The 17,753-nt window shown below is 42.2% G+C and overlaps 1 long non-coding RNA gene across 1 annotated transcript in view; it reads left to right on the top strand.

The window, feature by feature from the left end:
- LOC107996850 (uncharacterized) overlaps window positions 1–1,161 on the top strand; it is a 125,885-nt gene extending 124,724 nt beyond the window's left edge. The window contains exon 5 of the long non-coding RNA XR_009828913.1: window positions 910–1,161. This is a non-coding gene — a long non-coding RNA (uncharacterized LOC107996850). The remainder of the gene's footprint in view (window positions 1–909) is intronic.
- The last annotated feature ends 16,592 nt before the right edge of the window (window positions 1,162–17,753 follow it).

Genomic DNA, 17,753 nt, shown 5'->3' with positions numbered 1-17,753 from the left:
ACTATGTAAACGTGAAATTCTCTATCTAGAATTTTCTTTATCCCACGCGTATAAGGAATTTCTCTCGAGAATTATTATTCTTGGCAAGAAAACGTTGCACACGAGGAAAACTTTCACCAGCGACGCAATATCCACTATATCCGAAAAATAATTCCCAAGATCTCCTTCCATTCCCCTCCTACGAAGAAGAGCGAAAAAAGAAGAGGAAAGAAATTTCGGTGTTGCTCGAACGGGAAGAAGAAGAAGATAATTGCGGTGACCTTGGACGCCTCGCGCCACTGCACACCCATAACTGAATCGCGTTTAACCCTGCTTATACTTTCATAACGTAGCCAACGCACGCCTCGATAATAAAGTAAACGGTGGCCGAGACGATGCCACCGTTCCAGCTCCCTCGAGTTCTGTTTCTATTCGCTGCAACGCCTCGCCTCTGTACACGATTCTCTTTCTTCGCCGCGCGGCTCTATCCGTTTTATATCGGCTCGCTCCACCGTTCATTATCTTCGCGGTTTTTCCGCCCGATTCCCTTCGTCGCCCCACTTGGGAATTTATACGATTCCGTATCGAGTCGAGGTTCGTTACGACCGATTAGAAAAATTTACGATTAACCTGCGTCGTAAATTTGTCGAGCTTTATACCCCCCCTCCCGCCCATTCTCTCTGCCCATCGATCGCGAAAGATTACCAACCATCTAATGGGAATACTATGGACACGTGAGCGAATCAGTTTCGATCTTCCTGTTTTTTCTTTTTTGAGGAGAAATATGGAGAAATTAAGTGGCCATTCGAGACCATTTTTTTCGTAGTGAAATATATCGCGAATTTTTATTTTCTTCTTCTTCTTCTTCTTCTTTTTTTTTAATTAGAAAGAAAGATATATATATGTGGAATTTGAATATACTATTTCTAGTGATGTTATAAATCTAATGGACATAATGAAATTCATCACGAGGCAACGTCACTGTGCAAGGACAGTAAAAGGAACGAGAGCTCGAAGCGTTCGTGAAACTCGACGCGGAATACAATGAGAAAATATCAGCCCCGTCGAGGAATCTCGATCGTCCTCGAAACGACGAGGATCGTCGAGCTTCCGCCTTTCGCCGTTCTTCAATTTGGAGCTAAAACAACAACAAGGTCGAAATAAACGTATCGATCTCGTAAATGCTCTAACGTAACACGATACATTTAACTTTTCCAATCAACCACCTCTATTCGACAACTCATCCAAAACAGAATTCTCAAAACAACCATCTCCTCTCCAAGATAAAAAATTAATCTAACGCGAACTATCAGCCTCGGGGATCTCGGTCCCGAAACGACGTCTAAGAATCCCCTCGAAACTTTTCCAGTCTCTCAAAGGAGCGAAGAGTTTCGAGGAGGAGGAGGCATCTACTCGTGGAAAATCGGCGACGATCGTCGTTTCGGCAATTGAAATCGCTCGACAGGAAGCGTGTAACGCTCGCGAGAAACGCTCGTGTTCCATCGAGACTTGTTCGAGTTTCGGTGTGCGCCGGAAGTAGACGGCCGGAAACGGATGGAGGAACCGAGGAAGAATCGGATCGGCCGGATTATTCTGGAAAATAGAGCAAGGAGTGTGTATATAAGAAAAACTGCTCGATGTAATTTCGCGGAATGTCGAGAGAAGATCGCTCGTATCGTTTCGATCCTCGACGAGGTTGCTCGACCAAGTTTTCCCCGGGGACGAGGAACTTCCTGGTGTGCGCGCGTCGTCCCGGGGATAACGCGGAGGAGCGCCGCCAGGACCTACCACCACATCGCGCCAGTTGCGAATGTGGTGGGAAGAGGGGGAAAGGAGAGGAGGACTCGTATGTGTACGCGAGACCTTTGGTATTACCAAGTCAAATACACGAGGCGAACATTGGCCGGAAAAATGGTGTCGAAGAAGTCAAGGAACCTGCTACGATCCTCCTCCTCCCACGATATCGTTCCACTCGTTTTCCCCCCCACTCGATGATACCACTCGTCCTGTTTGCCTCAATTTCGAAGAGACGGGATCACGCGACGTGTTCGTGGAAAGAAAATGGGATCATCCCATTTTTCGATTTTGAATTTTTATTCAAAGGAATAAGATGGAAGACTTTGCCGAGTGGATCCGCAACGAGTGGTCGAAGATCGCGGTGCATGGTGGGTGGATCGTCACGTTATTATTAGGTTGGTGGGTAAAGAGAAAGACAACGGTGAAAGAGGTGCAGCGAGCAACACGAGGAGGAGGCATCTTGCGTCAGAGATCAACGGTTGTTGGCATTTCTGTTGGAAAGTTTACCGTGTCTACGCTCGATTCCACGCACATAAGAGCGCATAAGAGTGAAACGCGCGCGTCTCTCGCGGTTTCCTGACTCCGAGACCGTTCTGCGATTATTCACGAGTTTGTTTCGCAAACCAGGCCGATGAGTCAGATTCCAGCGACCGTCGAAAACCATGGACTTCGCGACGGGGGGATCGTCGCAAACGGATCGATAAGCTTTTCGATTCCACTCCGCCTTCTACTCCACTTCGAATACCGGATTAACCAGTTTTCGAACGCTCGTCCTCCGCTATCGAAATAACTGGAAGAGGAGGAAACGAGGCAAAACGCGGGCCTCGTACTCGAGCGAAGCCACCTTCTGCTTCCAAGTGTGTGCACGCGTTGCGTCCGAGTTTACCTCGCGTCCAAATACGGCGAGGAGGGAGAGGGGAAGGGAAGGGAAAAGAAAAGAAGAGAAGAGAAGAGAGGAGAAGGACCAAGATCTCGGCGACCGAGTTACGCCGAGACGCGTGGCTTTGGATCCTCGAGAGCCGACTCGAAATCGAAAGCGCGGCGAAGCAGGCTGCCGCGCGGCTTCCGTGACGCAATCGCCGCTCTGTGTTCCTGACCTGCCTTCATTTTTTATCCCCCACCACCCGGGGAGCGTGGCCGACACACAGCCACCGTAGAGCAACCACGAGAGCGCATAGAGGCCTCATAACGACGAACAACCGGTAGATTGTAAAGCCGTCGTAACTCCCGCAGGATAAAAATCCTGGCACACGCTCCACGACCGGCTGTATCCAGCCGGCACATCGACCATCGCCGTCGATGGAGGTGGAGGCACGCGGATGCAGTGGGAGAAAAAGGAGAGAGAGAGAGAGAGAGAAGGAGATCGGATATTTCTCCGCTTGCGACACCCTTGCGGCAAGCGGAGACCAGCGTTTTCCGCTCCTTGGCCTTAATTAACATCTGACACGAGTCCAGTGTACCCCCAACGCCTTTTTTCCTTTTCCTCCGTTCTTTTCTTTCCACTTCTTCTTCTTCTTCTTCTTCTTCGACTGTCCGCTTGCCATCACGCCACTTAATGCCGTTTAATTGCTCCTCCAGCTGTGGATACGAGGTCGGGAACACCGGTGACCGATGCTTGCTTAACCCTGAAACCGCGTCGTTTTGCCAGGTGCAAAGTGCGGGGGGGAACGATAGCATCGCCGACTCTCCCGCGACGTACGGTCACGCCTAAAGAGACACGCTGACGACCTCACTGACCACGCTTATGCGAAATTTATTCCCATTTTTGTTCCCTCATTTCGGGCTTTTTATTTGACGGTTAATAATTTTAAACAAATGTCTTGTACACTCGGATCAAAATTAATAGACGGAGGTACGTTCAAAGATTTTCGCGTGAGTTTCATCTGCTCGCGAAAAAAATATAGATCAGCTTTACTATAAATAATCGGTAATCAAATCGGCTGACGAAATAGAAAAAATAAATACGATCGAACAGAACGATGCTTCGTCGATAATGACTTCGTGTCATCGGCGTGAATTCATCTCGTAATCGAAGTGTTAACTATTGATAAAACGTGTCTTCGTGATTTACGAGAATCCTGTTACTGTGACAAGCAACGCGATGTCAAACAAAGATTCCCTCTTTCTTCTTGTGGATGACAGTAAATATCAATTTAAATTGTAATTTAAATTTCTCTTATTAGAAGAACAACATTCAAACAACTTTCCATCAAGTTAAAGTTGGACCACGTAAATCGAACGAATCAATAAACAAGCGCCTCATTTCTCGAAACCTATTCGTCATCCTTCCCGTGACATTTTACGCAGGTAATTTGCATGCAAAACCATTGGCAGACGGTTAATTGCGCGTCGCTCGATCGTGATTTATGCGAGCTAATTAGCGACAAAAGCTCGAAGTAAGCGGCGACTTACTGCATGCGTATTAATGCATGATAAATCCTTAATATCAGCGATATCGATCTCGCGCGGGAAACGCTCGAAGAGCGTTGCGTCCGTGAATCGCGAATCGTGCCGTTTTTCCACGCAGAAACGCTCGTGTGCTCGGTTCGCGTGAAAATTTCATTGTTCACCGGAGGCAACGGTGCAACACACGTAATAGTAACCTTGGCCCCGATATTATTTGCTAATCTTCGAGTTACGCGCGGGTTTGCGATCGCGCGGACAGATAGCTTTGTGCTCGTCCCTCGAACCAGGAAGGATCCCGCAATTGGAACGAATTATTCGCGTTTCGAAGGAACCATCTTTGCGATGCTTGTGAGGTGAATGAATAACTGGATAAAAGGCTCAAATTTCGTTCTTTGATTAATTTAAAAAGCGGAAATTGAAACTTATTGTAACGGAAACGTGAACGAAAGAAATGAATTCATCGTTTTTTGTGAAATTCTTCTCTAGCATTTTGTTTTGAAAAATGGCTCGCGTTTAATTTCTCTCTCTCATGTATATCGACAAATGATAAATCGTAAAGATCTAGTTTTGAATTTAACAGTTTTATTCAAACGATACGAATATGGAAAAATAGGTTAATATATATGTAAATATATGGATGTTTCAGATAATGAATAATGAATAATGAAGATATACATTTCATATGATGAATGAAAAGTTTATATACGTTTATTTTTAAGATTAAAAATAAAAAAAATGAACTCGGCTTTGGATAAATAAAAGCTTTCGAGGAAGAATTAAGGCATTTCATCCTACTATCGTGTATCGCATGTTTTGGTTTGTTGTCCGTGAGATTGACTGGCGGTTGTTAATCGGAATTTTTTTACATTACGAGATTGATTTTGTGTTTGGATAAGCGGTTACGAGAGTCGAGGGGTGTAATTATTCGCAGGTAGTACGAGGAAGGTTATTGGTATATATGGTCGATAGAGTGAAAGTCGGCGGTGCTGACACCGCGTTTCGTAATGCGCCGTATTGAAATAGTCGAAAAACTAAGCTGGAATACGCGTTTACGTAAGTGCGAAGTCGTAAAGCTTGAAACTGTAAAATCGGCGTAAGAAATTGCCGATAATTAACGTCGCTACCGTCGGGTACTGAATAAAGACTGAATAGAGACCATTGGAGTTAAGGTCCATTGGACACGGTTGCCAATAAGCGCTCAGAGGCTTAACACTTATAAAAGTATCGAGTATTAGCTCTGTCAGCGTGCTCTAATCACTTTTTTATAACAATTTAACCCCTTCAATTCTCGATAAGCGCGAGGAAAATTATAAAAAGAACCAATTTTGAGTTGAACTTTCCTTCAACGACAAGTTGAAAACCACTGAATATTCCCAGCCAAACATTGTTACCACCGAATACTCGAACAATCAATTTCACCTTAATAAATAATTACTTTAATTATCGATCTTACTCGAGCAACGGACACCTATCTGTATCTCCTGTAACAGGCTCATCGATAATTTACTCGAGCAATAACAAATTATTTCTCAATAACCATCCATTTATAACTCTCTCTCTTTCTCTCTCTACGAAGACGAAAGAAAACGATCAAATCACACACAGCCTCGAACCCCAGGAGCACAGAGGGCCCACGTAGCACGTGGTTACTCCGGTTTAACATCCCGTCCTCCAATTGCATCCACGAGAGTACGAGCCGCAACGGTACACACGAGCACGGGACAGCAACAAGAAGAAAACGGGGAAAGCGTACGAGGATACTCGGATGAGAGAGAGAAAGAAAGGTAGGCAGGGTTTTCGAACGATCTTCCACCTTTATTGGGACGAGGAAGGGCGAAGGCGAAGGCGAGGCGAGGCGAGGCGAGGCGAGGCGGAGTGGAAGGCAAGAAGGCGCCTCTCGAGAGGCGATATAAACGAGGCCTGATGCAATTACTTTTACGAGAGACATGGTATATAGGTATATAGGTGGCTACCGTGGCATTAAAGCGCCACTAAGGTAGACATGCTCGCGCTTTAGTGCTTCTCCGCGCGCGAGTTGCGACCGATCGGACTCGGCCACGGGCGGATTTAGCTCAGGGCTAGGCGAAAGTATCGCCACGGCCGATCGCTGCTGATCTCTTCTATCTCTCTCTCTCTCTCTTTTTCTGCGTGTCTCTCGTTCTCGTTCGAAGGGCTGAATGGTGAACGCGACACGCTGAACGGGTCGTCGTGGATCGTGACCCGTTTCTCGAGATAGGAAAATTGCCGTGTTGGTAAAAGGTTAGGGATACATTCGATTGTCACTGTTTCGCGAAGCGATGATTTTTGACGGATCATCGATCGGAGATAATCGAGTTCGTATTTTAAATAAGGATGGGATTTTCGTTACATTATTGACAAATGTCGAATTGGGGAAAAAGAACGCAGCTGCATTATGGGTTATGCAACCAACCTTTGTTCCAAGAAAGATTTATTGGGAATAGTTGCGAGGACGAGTTTCTCTCTAGCTTGGCGTAGGTTGCGTTCTCTCTCGCAATTTCAAATCGTACGATTTCGTCAAGCCGTGCACGCGAGTCTTCGGAGGAGACTTCGAATCAAGATTTTCGTGAAATTTCTTTCGATCGTAATCTCGATTGCGCGAATATATATGAAATTCTCCAACAACGTACGAACTTCTTCTATTAAACTCGGCGAATCGCTATGGTTCTCCATCAGTCTGAAAGCTAACGTAACGCGCAACACGTTTTCTCGAAAATTTTCTCGGCAAATCCACTCTTCCAAATTCCAACCGGTTATTCCGAATTCCTGCCAGGCATTTCAAAGGTTCAAAGGTTTCGTAAACCGCGTAATATTGTCGGGTAGACAAGGGTTGGCGATAATCGAACAACGGCCGCGAGCGAGCGTGTCATTGAGTGGCACGCTCATACGTAAGCACGCGATGCCGGCGGATCAGACATCACGTCGAGCGGCTCGAAAAGGATGTCGCATGCAAAGCGGATCTTCCTTCCGATTCGACAATGGCCGGCGGCGGCCCGTACGCCGGCTGCACTCGAGATATGCGCGGGACCGATCCATTGTCTACCTGCGGTTTACAATAATGACGACGCGGCATACAGAGAGCTTCATTTCGCGATGCCTTTGACCGACCACCGACTGTGAACGGCTACGTCTCGCGACCTCCTGCCGTGGACACTGCCGATCGTGGTTTCCGTGTCGAACCGGATATCCAATTGCTTTCCGCTACCGTCTTTCCACCTTCTCGCCCTATTCTCTTCTCCTCTTTGTGAAGACTTATTCAGGTCTTACTGAGATTCACACGGAGTGCCTTCTTTTCTAATCTCTCGAAGAGTGAGAGTGTTTGTTGTGAAGGGATAAATTGGTGTTTTTTCTTTCTAATCAAAAGTCGACAGACGGAGATATAAAAATATACGAGCATTAACGTTCGATCGATCGCTGCCCCACTCGGTCATACCGAGCATACTTACCCATGATTTAATTAATATTCGATCAGGTATCGAAAACTGGGTTAGATAACCGAGTTTCTCTAGTTTATGAATGAAACGTTATCGTGATTTACGCGTACTATGCATGCGAATGAAACGCTCGTAATTCCCACTGTGTCAGGGGGGATTAACCGTTTGCAGGCCATTGTAACTCTCTGTAACAGAGAGAGAGAGAGAGAGAATCAACGGAACGCGCGAATGGACCGCGAAATTCCAAACGTGCAACCGTTTCAACGCAAAATTCCATAGAAATTCGATGCAACGGGATCAAAAGGGTTAAAGAATATCTTGCGAAAGAAAGAGTTTTTTTAAATCGGCTGCTTGCCGAATATTTGAGACCTATGCAAGGCGGTTGATTAGTTTCGCGACGAAATGGAATTATCTTCCCTTCCGGGAATTAGATTGGTCGTGTACTCGAGAATTTCGTGGTATAACGCGATGTATTTGCAATGTGTGAGGAGAACGATGATTTTTTTTTTTATTGCTCGAGGAAGCGTGACATATTTTTAAGACAGCTGATAATACAGCATGGATTTAATGGTCGGTAAATATAAAGAAGATTATATATTTCGACTTTGAGAAATCTTATCAGTTCCCTGAACTTCGAGCCGGGTGAAATTAAGGTTTGTCACGTACGTGTAAGCACGCTGGGGTTATCAAACCGGTTCGATGGTTTTTTCTTTCCTTACAAGGTTACAAGGTAACTAGAATTATTATTTTTGTAACGCTATTATTTCTTATCTGGATACGGTATTATAAATCAATAGTTTAGACAAGAAAATTCGATAAGAAACATAAGTGTTTGACAAATAGATTTCGGTTTCTTTTTGCTAGATCATTATAGAATCGGTAGCGAGTGTTGTACACCGCGTAAAGCAAAATTTTAAATCCGAATCTCGACTCGGAAGACTAGCTCGCACACCCACAAAGAGCCCAGCTGATGGCGTCGAAAGTGAAAGTATCATACACCCGACCCGCAAATGCAACCTTCCTGTAACCATATTTCAATAGAGCCGGGTAAGAAGTACAAATAGCCTCCTAAATAAGCGCAAGAATTAAGAATTATCTATTCCTGCATCCCATGTTTCTTTGGTTTTTCCCCTCGATCGTTTGATATTTAGTATCAACCGTTCGATCGAAAGTCGAAACTTTCTCACGGGACAGGAGAAAACTTAATGGTCTAAGAAACGAACCTCTTATCGGACAGCACTGCAAGGATATCGAAACGAGCCTTCTTCGTATATATATCCGTGAATTACACATTCGTACCACAAAGTATCCACGAATAAAGACGGAGAGATCGTCTAGATAGAGAACAATATCAAATTATTTACTTCAATACTTTTCTTCTTTTTTTGTTTAAATCTATTTGACGGAAATCATTTGCTTCGTTCTTTCTCTCACTTTTTCAACCATGTATAAATATATATGCTTGTAACTGCAATCGTAAAAAAGTATAAAGAACAAAGATAAACAGAGAGACAAAAAAAAGAAAAATATCAAATTACAATACCAATTAAGAGTCTAACCACTAAATTGTTGTAGTCGCTGTAAGTACAATGGTAATACGTTTCATCATTTCTTTCCTCTTCATCCCAAATAAACATATCTCTTTCTTTACAGGACAGAACGCTCGCTTTTGTTCCTCCTCTTAATCACTCCTCGAGTCAGAAGCTCGTATACCATATTACTTATCTTCAATATATACATACGTATCTATATATTATATGAATATACACGCGAAACTTGCAACGTAGATGCGTAGCAACTAAGCAAGCAAGTACGTGCAACCGCAAGAGGAAACAAAAAGATAAAGGATAGCCAGAGACAAAGAGAAGAACAGATTGCGGGGAGTGCACTTACGTGGCGGAGATATCGATAAGTACAGCGCGTAAACTGATTTATGGCCGCTCGAACTTCGCTAAGTAGGTCGGTCCACGTTAATGCACTCGGCTCCGGTGCACATCGTCTACACGCGCTTCCGTCCTCGGGCCCGCCTTTCGAGGAGGTTAAATTCGCTCGAACCTCCTCCACCCTCCTCTCCTCCCCCGAATATATATACGGGGTTGTTGGCCGCTGTTAACAATGATATCTCGAGATCCGGGCAAACACCATTATTTCAACCTGTATCTCGGAACAGATATAACGAGTGCAACGAATCTTTCCTTAAAAACGAATTTTTCCCGGAATTCCCGCTTTTATCGCGAATCCTCCCCTCTATTTGTGGCATCGTACATCTCGACGAGCGAACAGGACCAGTTCCCCGCATTTTTCTCCCCTCAACCCCCGCACTTATCTTCCTCACGACGGAAATATGGAATTGGAGTTTGATCGAGAGAGAGAGAGAGAGAGAGAGGATAGTTTAGAACTGCGTTTCCTACGGAATGGAGATTTCGTTGGAGGGAAATAGGTCAAGTTGTCGACACGATGGCAATTCTGTTTTTTTTTTCTTGGGAGAATGTAAAGTTTCTCCAATCGATACGAAAGAATGGGTTATTGAATAAAATTTGTGTTCGAAGTGGTTGATTCGAGAGAAGATTAAGATAAAATTTGTATTGGATCGTATTTTTAAAATGATGGGAAAGTATGAAATTTGTTTAGATTTCTTCGAAGGGAATGGCTGTGGGATCAAGTTGGAAATTGTTTTGAGAAGATTTTTTTTTTAATAAGATATTTTGAATAAATTATCTTAGGTGGGGATCTAAAAGTTAGATTTGAAGTTACTTAAAGTTCAATTAAAGGATTATTCAAGTAGAATCATTGATGCTAATTTAAAGATTATTGAGGGTCATTAAAATCCTTTCATTGGAAGGCTTGTTAGAATCATATAGGGGTTGTTAAGATAGTATCCTTACCATTTAAGGTTGTTCGAAGGTTACTGAGGTCACCGAGGTCATCTGAAAGTCATCGAGCTATTAAGACACGAGATCATTCAGGGCCTATAACGTCTCGAGGTTAATATTGAAGGTCTATTGATGATTATATACTGACTTAAAGTTCGTTAAGATGATTTAATCATCGTACGCAGAATATAATTCTACTTTGAATTATAAAAGATCGTTAGTCGTAAACATGAAGTTTAATGTTTGATTGGATTGGAAGAATATCTCGAAAAATTATCCAACCCAATAAAAGATTGATTCAGAAAAGCACTGTTCTCTATTTTCCATTCTTCTCGAAGAGTATCGTCAAATTTGCCACAACAAAAGCAATCCTTTTGTTGCAAAAATTTCTATAGATAAGATATTCCTCGATATCGAAACTTTATCAAATAAAATTATCTCTTTCTCAACAATTTTCACACTTCAAACTCATAAATAATAACGTGAAATTTTCCTCGAGGCAAAATCGATTCGAATGACGCGATCGTTTCTTGACGCGTACACCTGAGACAGGCAGGCACGGGTCCGAATTTAGGAATCCCGTTACGGCGGCCATGGGCTAAATAGGTCGTGTGTATGATAATGCCGCCATTATCGTGCCTTGGTCGGGGCCGTGGAGAAACCGCCAGATTTCGGCGAACACCTGAGTCTTCCAGAAGGACTTAATTAATTAAGGGCCGTCCCTTCGGTTCGTTACGCAAGGGTTGAAAGGGTTACGTCTTAACATCGAGCAGCTGATGCCACGCCGTGGGACAAAGAGGCCGCAACTTCGTTATTGGACACACCGTCAAACCGGAAACGTTCTGAAAACCACTCGCACGTATGCTATATATATTCGATGATAAATGTTCTTCCCCTTGCCAATTACTATCGAGAGCTATTATTATCAACAACTACCAATTAATTTCAAAGAAAATATTCAATTATGGAAAGAAGAATTAAGAAGAAATTTTATTCGAAGCTGGATCATGATGGGGAACGGAAATCGAATCGATTTATAATCGATGCTTCGATACAGAAATCGAGGTATAAATAATAAATTGAGAAAGATTCTTATCGAACAGCTGTGAAATTTCTCAATTCGTATCTAAATATACATATCCTTTGTAGATATTATCATCATAATAGGAATTCGTGAACTTTCATCGATAAAAAATCACCAAATCGGTTAATTCTTTTTGCATGTAGGAATAACTAGCTAATGGAGGCTTATTCGTAACGTAATGTCTGGAAATGTTCATCCTGGAAAAGAGGGTGCGTTAACACGCGATATTGATTTACGCTCTTGCAAAAGTGAAAAAGCTCTTGGAAAAGCCACTACGAATTAAAAAAATTAAATTAAATTAGATGCCACGCTGCGCTATCTAGATCACTCGCACGCTCGCAGCCACGATTTACGCGATTATCACGGATGGAAATTAGCGTGCACACTTGAACGCTCTTCTCGACGTAATAATCGCTCTTAATATCCGTATATCACGGATTTATAGATTATTAAAACGATTGTTCGCCGCCCTCGAATTTTAATTAATCGTTTTTCGATCGATCGATCGGTTAAATCGATGGAAAAAGAAGATTTAGGTATGTATTCGTTGGAATATTTTTTTATTATGTTTACATTTATCGATAATTTTTTACTACTACTGACAAACGAATGGTCTGTGCCCGATTCGAAATGCAAAGGGTTAACTTATATATTGCGTATATATATGTTCCAATAAAATCATAAATTGCAGTAAATAATATGGATACGTTACGTTTTGATTCAACCAACATGTGCGTGTACATGTTAATATACACGCACATAAAGTGCAATGCACCAATATCGTAGTATCTACGAGTTGTAAATCATAAATTTCTGTTGCACAAATTTTCACAATTTTATGTAAAGCGAACCTGTATTGCGCAATCATCCGATTCATATCATATACTTGGTAATATTTACTTATACAGTTCTGCATATTTTATCATCGGATTTATTACTGTTATCCAAGAGAATTTATTGGTAACTTGCACAACTCTACAAGAAACTCCGGATAACTAACTATCAATAACGAAAATAAAAAAAAAATACTTTCTCCACCAAATAATCATGGAGACTCTATTACGACTACTCAACCTATATCAAAAATTTTCCTTAAATATACGTTATTTCATCGACATCCAGCGTCGAAACACTCCTTCTCGTCTCAACGCTTCAATGACTCCTTCTTTTACAAATTTCATCGCGCAATCCTCTCATCCACGACGTTCCACGACGAATGTAGGTCGAGAAACGAAGAGAAATACTCGCGTGTCTCCTCCCTTTCGCCGCGAGAAAAAGATCAATCTCGAGGTCCTCGCGCATCGAATCGATCGTAATCTCTAGCTCGTCCAGCCGTTTGCATGGATATTTTCCAGTTTAGAATGACGTACGCGTTCGAAGAGCTTGCATCTCGTCAAGTTTTCCCACGGGAGAGAGAGAGAGAGAGAGAAGGTAACTGGCTTCCAATCGAACGTCGCGACGTCGTCGTCGTCGGCTCGTGGTGGTCCTGGTGTGTACAGTTGTTCACGGCGGCTTATCACGTTGTAAGACACGTAACACGACAACGTGGATAATGCTCGCCTCGTCTCTTTCTACAAGGCCTGTCTCTCCCTCTTTGTCGCACTCCCCTTGTACCGAATTACGTGGCGCACCGGCCATCGTGAATAGAAATGCACCGTTACACGTTTCAGCCATGGCCAAGGACATGGGAGAACTTTCGAATTCTGACCGTGATCCTTCCGCGGCGAAAGGAGAATCCAAGTTTCGAGGAACGATTTAGAGTTATTGGGAATCGGGGATTCTTCCTGGAAGAGATCACCTTTTTTTGTTCTTTGGAATGGGTATTTTTTTTTTTTTTTTTCTTTGGAAACGATCGAGTCGTGGAATTGGAATATTGACCAGGAGGAGGACCGAGTTGAGAAGATAAGAATTAAGGAAAAAGTTATTGGTCGGTAGAAAGAAAGAAGTTAAAATTAATATCGTGAGAAAGAAAATTCACTCGAGTGAATCATTCGATTATTTTCTGGAATATTTTTGATAAACTGTGAAATAAACGAAGAGGGGAACGTAGAAATTAAAAAGATACGATGGTAGAAAGAATTGGTTTCGACAATGAGAGGAATTAGAAATAAACATTTTTTCCCGTTCTATAAGTTTGCTGTTGTGAACATCTATCACGTGCTTTACACGCAAATGTTTTATTTATCTGCGCGACTCGTCGTGTATACGACTAGATAGATCCGATGGATCTTAAACAGCATATATTACACACAGACGATACCAAGGTTGCTTACGACGATAATTGGATTTAATCCAATAATGGCAAGAAAAAAAAAAAAAAAAAAGGAAAGGAAAAAAAAGGAATAAAAATTCTTTTTCTCAATTTTATTCAATAATACGATTCTATGGTATGAATGGGATCGCTGTTTCGGTAAACGGTAAGAGGAGTGAGTTTTAATTAAATTCGTAGGGGGTCCTGTTTTAAGTAAATCTTGTTTATCTTGCTCGCTCAATTACCCGTAGGTCCGTTTTATAGTAGTCTTTATCTATCGTCTCGTACTGGAGCCGGTGGTGCCGATAGAGGGGTACCGTTTTACGATCCTCGTCGCCGAAATCACTGGCGACGTGATAATAAAATAATCTGGGCCTTTCGAGTCATTAGGCCGGCCCTTGTTACTTAGCAAAGTCCACTTAGCTACACGACCAAGCACCGTGTTTCTCCTCGCTCGCTACTCACAGCGACGTCCACGAACGCTTCGCGAAACGTGGAACAAATTAACAATGATATTGTAACTTCAAACAACCTAGAAAAAAGAGACGTATTTTACGATATAAATACACGTTAGAACAAAATTGAAGAATAAAATTGTTCTCGAGAATATCTATTTACAATGTACCTTCAATGTTTCTTTCATATCTTTCATCGAAATGCAAATACAATCTATAGTTATATATAAGATAAATTACACAAATACGCTTGAATATCGTAACATACAGTAAAATAAAAATTACGAACCCTTACTTTCAAATATCATATCTCTAATCTCCAACAAAATTTTACAATATACACAATGTTAATGATAAACTTGTACGATATCCTTTCGTACCTAAATTCAAAATCAACGCTTTCGTTTATCAAAATATGCCACTACCATCTAATAATAATGGTTACGTTGAACGCTACGAGGCGCGAACAATTGCCTCGGCCTCGAGAGCCGTTCCACTCCATCGCTGTCGTCAGGTTATGGTGGCGCAACGCAACAACACGCTTCGCCATACACCATAGAGCAGTAATGTCGCATGCCGTATACCCCGTTAAGTGGATCCAATCAACTCTCGGTGGCGATGTAACGGACGAACGGAGAGGAGGAACAGAGACACGGAGATACGGAGAGAAAGAGAGAGAGAGAGAGAGAGAGATACGTAGAATGAGAATCGCGGGCCGGAGAACACCGACTGCATAAACGGGTGGCGCAATCGGGGGAGGGGAAGGGGGTTGGCAGAGTGGAGAAAACAAGGAGACAGAGGGTGGAGAAGGATGACACAGTTATTACGTTACCACGCATCGAGAGATAGCGCGATATAGACGCGGCCAAGGGCGATAGAGCGATATTTAGGCCCTCGTCCGATAAATCCCTTTGTGCTGCGCGGTTGATTTTCAAACTGCCGTTTGGGAAATTGCCGTCAATCCCGGAAATGAAGTCTCTCCTGACCTCCAGAAGCGGAGGAACCGGTTGAACGCGCGAGATCGACGCGCGAGATTCGCCCAGATAATTTTGCTCACGTTCAAATGATGCCACGCGAATAACTATGGAGTCGTGATGATGAATATGAGATGTAATACGAGATAAATCGTGAAATGGAAGGATTCGTGGAGATCAATTGACAGTTATGCTTTATTGGAAAAAAATGGAAGGAACGAGAAGAAGAGGCACGAAGAGAAAATTTGAAAAATTTTGATAACGATATACGTGATGAAATCGATAAATATAATCTCTTTTTTCCGTATTGGTTCTCTAGTTATAAATGAGTATTCGATCTGGCTCGACGTAAAAAGTCGATTTATCAATGTTGCGTGGAAAATTAAAATACAATTTTGTTGTGTATAAAATTCTTCACGAATATTTCTTTGACTCGCGTCCTCGAGATTCCAAACTGATGTTATCTTGTAAATGATTCAGCCATAATTTTCGAGCCGTTTTAAACGAAGCATTAAGAGAGAGAAAGAGAAAAAAGAAAGAAAGAAAGAAAGAAAAAAGAAAAAGAAGAGTCAATTTGGGAGAAAGAAAAGTTCACGCGACGCCCTCGAACGAACCATGAACTCGGCCGCGAGCAAACTAATAGCTTTTAAGAACACGGAATTATCTTAAGCGCACTTAACCCATTTCGAAATGGACTTTTGGTGGACGAGTGCGTTGCAGCCGAGCACGCGGCCCGCCATTGTTTCTGCTACTCGACCGGTGAACGAACCGCGAGCCACTAATCCTAATGGCAGAAGGTTTCCTCTTTGAAAGATAAAAATAGTAGCCGTCAAGTTGAGATGTCATTCAACCCTAGACCGCCATCTTCACCAAACTAATTCGTCGAAACGAATTTACGATCTTACGACCCTCCTATTCGTTGTTGAAAAATTTCGTCGTTTGATTGATTAAAATTTAGAGATTCCGATCCGAGAATGCGTGAATTTGATCAAAATTTAGATTAGAATTTTCCATCGAAAATTCAAAGAATTCTTTTCTCTATTTCTTTCCTAATTTTATCTAATTTTTATAAAATAATCAATTTTCGTAACAATATTTTTCTCCCCTATGGATAATCCACTCTTACACATTTCCTTCGTATTAATTCAGAGAAGACAAGACAGAGACAGAAGAGAAAAGGAAAAAATAATCTCTGATGCAAACACGATACAGTTCTATTCGTCCTTCTTCACAAATAATTCCATTCTTACGAACTTTCACCCTTACCGCAATTTACCACTTCGAATCTTATATAAAATTGCAACGAGCGAACAATTGGAACAAAGTTGAAGGGCGAAAGAAAGAAAGAAGGGAAAAAGAAGTTTCCATTCTTCCCTCTCCCCGAATGTAATAATAATTGCCGGTTAGGTGAAAACGCGGGGGAGGGCTTTTAATCAGGATCGAATCGTCTTGAACTGCCGGCTGCTTTCTCCGGGGGTAATCAGGGTTAGAGTCGGGATTATAGGCTGATTGAATTAACCCCGTGTTGGCGGCCCTCGTAAACTCTTACTAAAGTCAAGCCCGGGCTCCTCCCGTCTCGTGTATTCGCATTACGACCGAAAGTCTGTAGCCGAGTAACGGCTCGTTACGGTCCTTTCGGAAGTACACTATCGAATTTCCGGTTTCTTCCATTATTCCGCACGGTTTATGTAACGTCTTACGGGCCACGTAATTCCCTGCTTTTACCGGGATACACGACAATGACGACGACGACGACATCAAAGTTTCAGTTTCATTTCGCTGCTCAGACTCGTCGTCTCTAATTATACTTATCCGCGATCTCTTTATTTTGTATACTTCAATATTAAAAATATCTGTTATATAGCTATTTCGGTAAAAATTATTTCGGTAGCTTTTGCTTTGTGAAATATCATTTGCAATGTGGAGAAATTCTTTTTTTTTTTTTTTTTGGGGCGCGATTGAGTCGCGATCTTATTTGTATTAGAGGTGAGCGTAGATAGCATCGAAATAACGCAACGAGAGGAATATAAAGCGGTCGATTCATCATTCCCAGTGTTATTTTCATCTCGACGCCTATCGCCACACTTGCCTCTTCTTTTACAATGTAAATTAAATTGGAATCCTAGTTTGATGTTTGTAGTATGTATGTGCTCGAAATAATACGATCCATTGATCGAGCGCCAATAATAAATCCAACTTTCCTCTGTCGGAGAAGAAAAAGGAAGAAAACGAAATGGCGCGATAAAAACGAACCTTGAAAATCAATTATTTATACGTAATAACAACGATGCATCTTGCATCATTTATTCTTAGACTTCAACTTTAGAAGTGATAACATTGTGTGAGCTTCTAATGGAAAAAGATATATTTCTATTAAAACGTATTCACTTCGCGTTTATTAAAAGTGAATATACGAGATTATTACAATGCGCAATACACATCGAATTATCTTGTTCTATCGACCGGTATCGCTTACTCGGCT

The sequence above is a fragment of the Apis cerana genome, linkage group LG2 (assembly GCF_029169275.1).
Source record: "Apis cerana isolate GH-2021 linkage group LG2, AcerK_1.0, whole genome shotgun sequence".
NCBI classification, from domain to species: domain Eukaryota; kingdom Metazoa; phylum Arthropoda; class Insecta; order Hymenoptera; family Apidae; genus Apis; species Apis cerana.
This window is presented reverse-complemented; position numbering and strand designations above follow the sequence as displayed.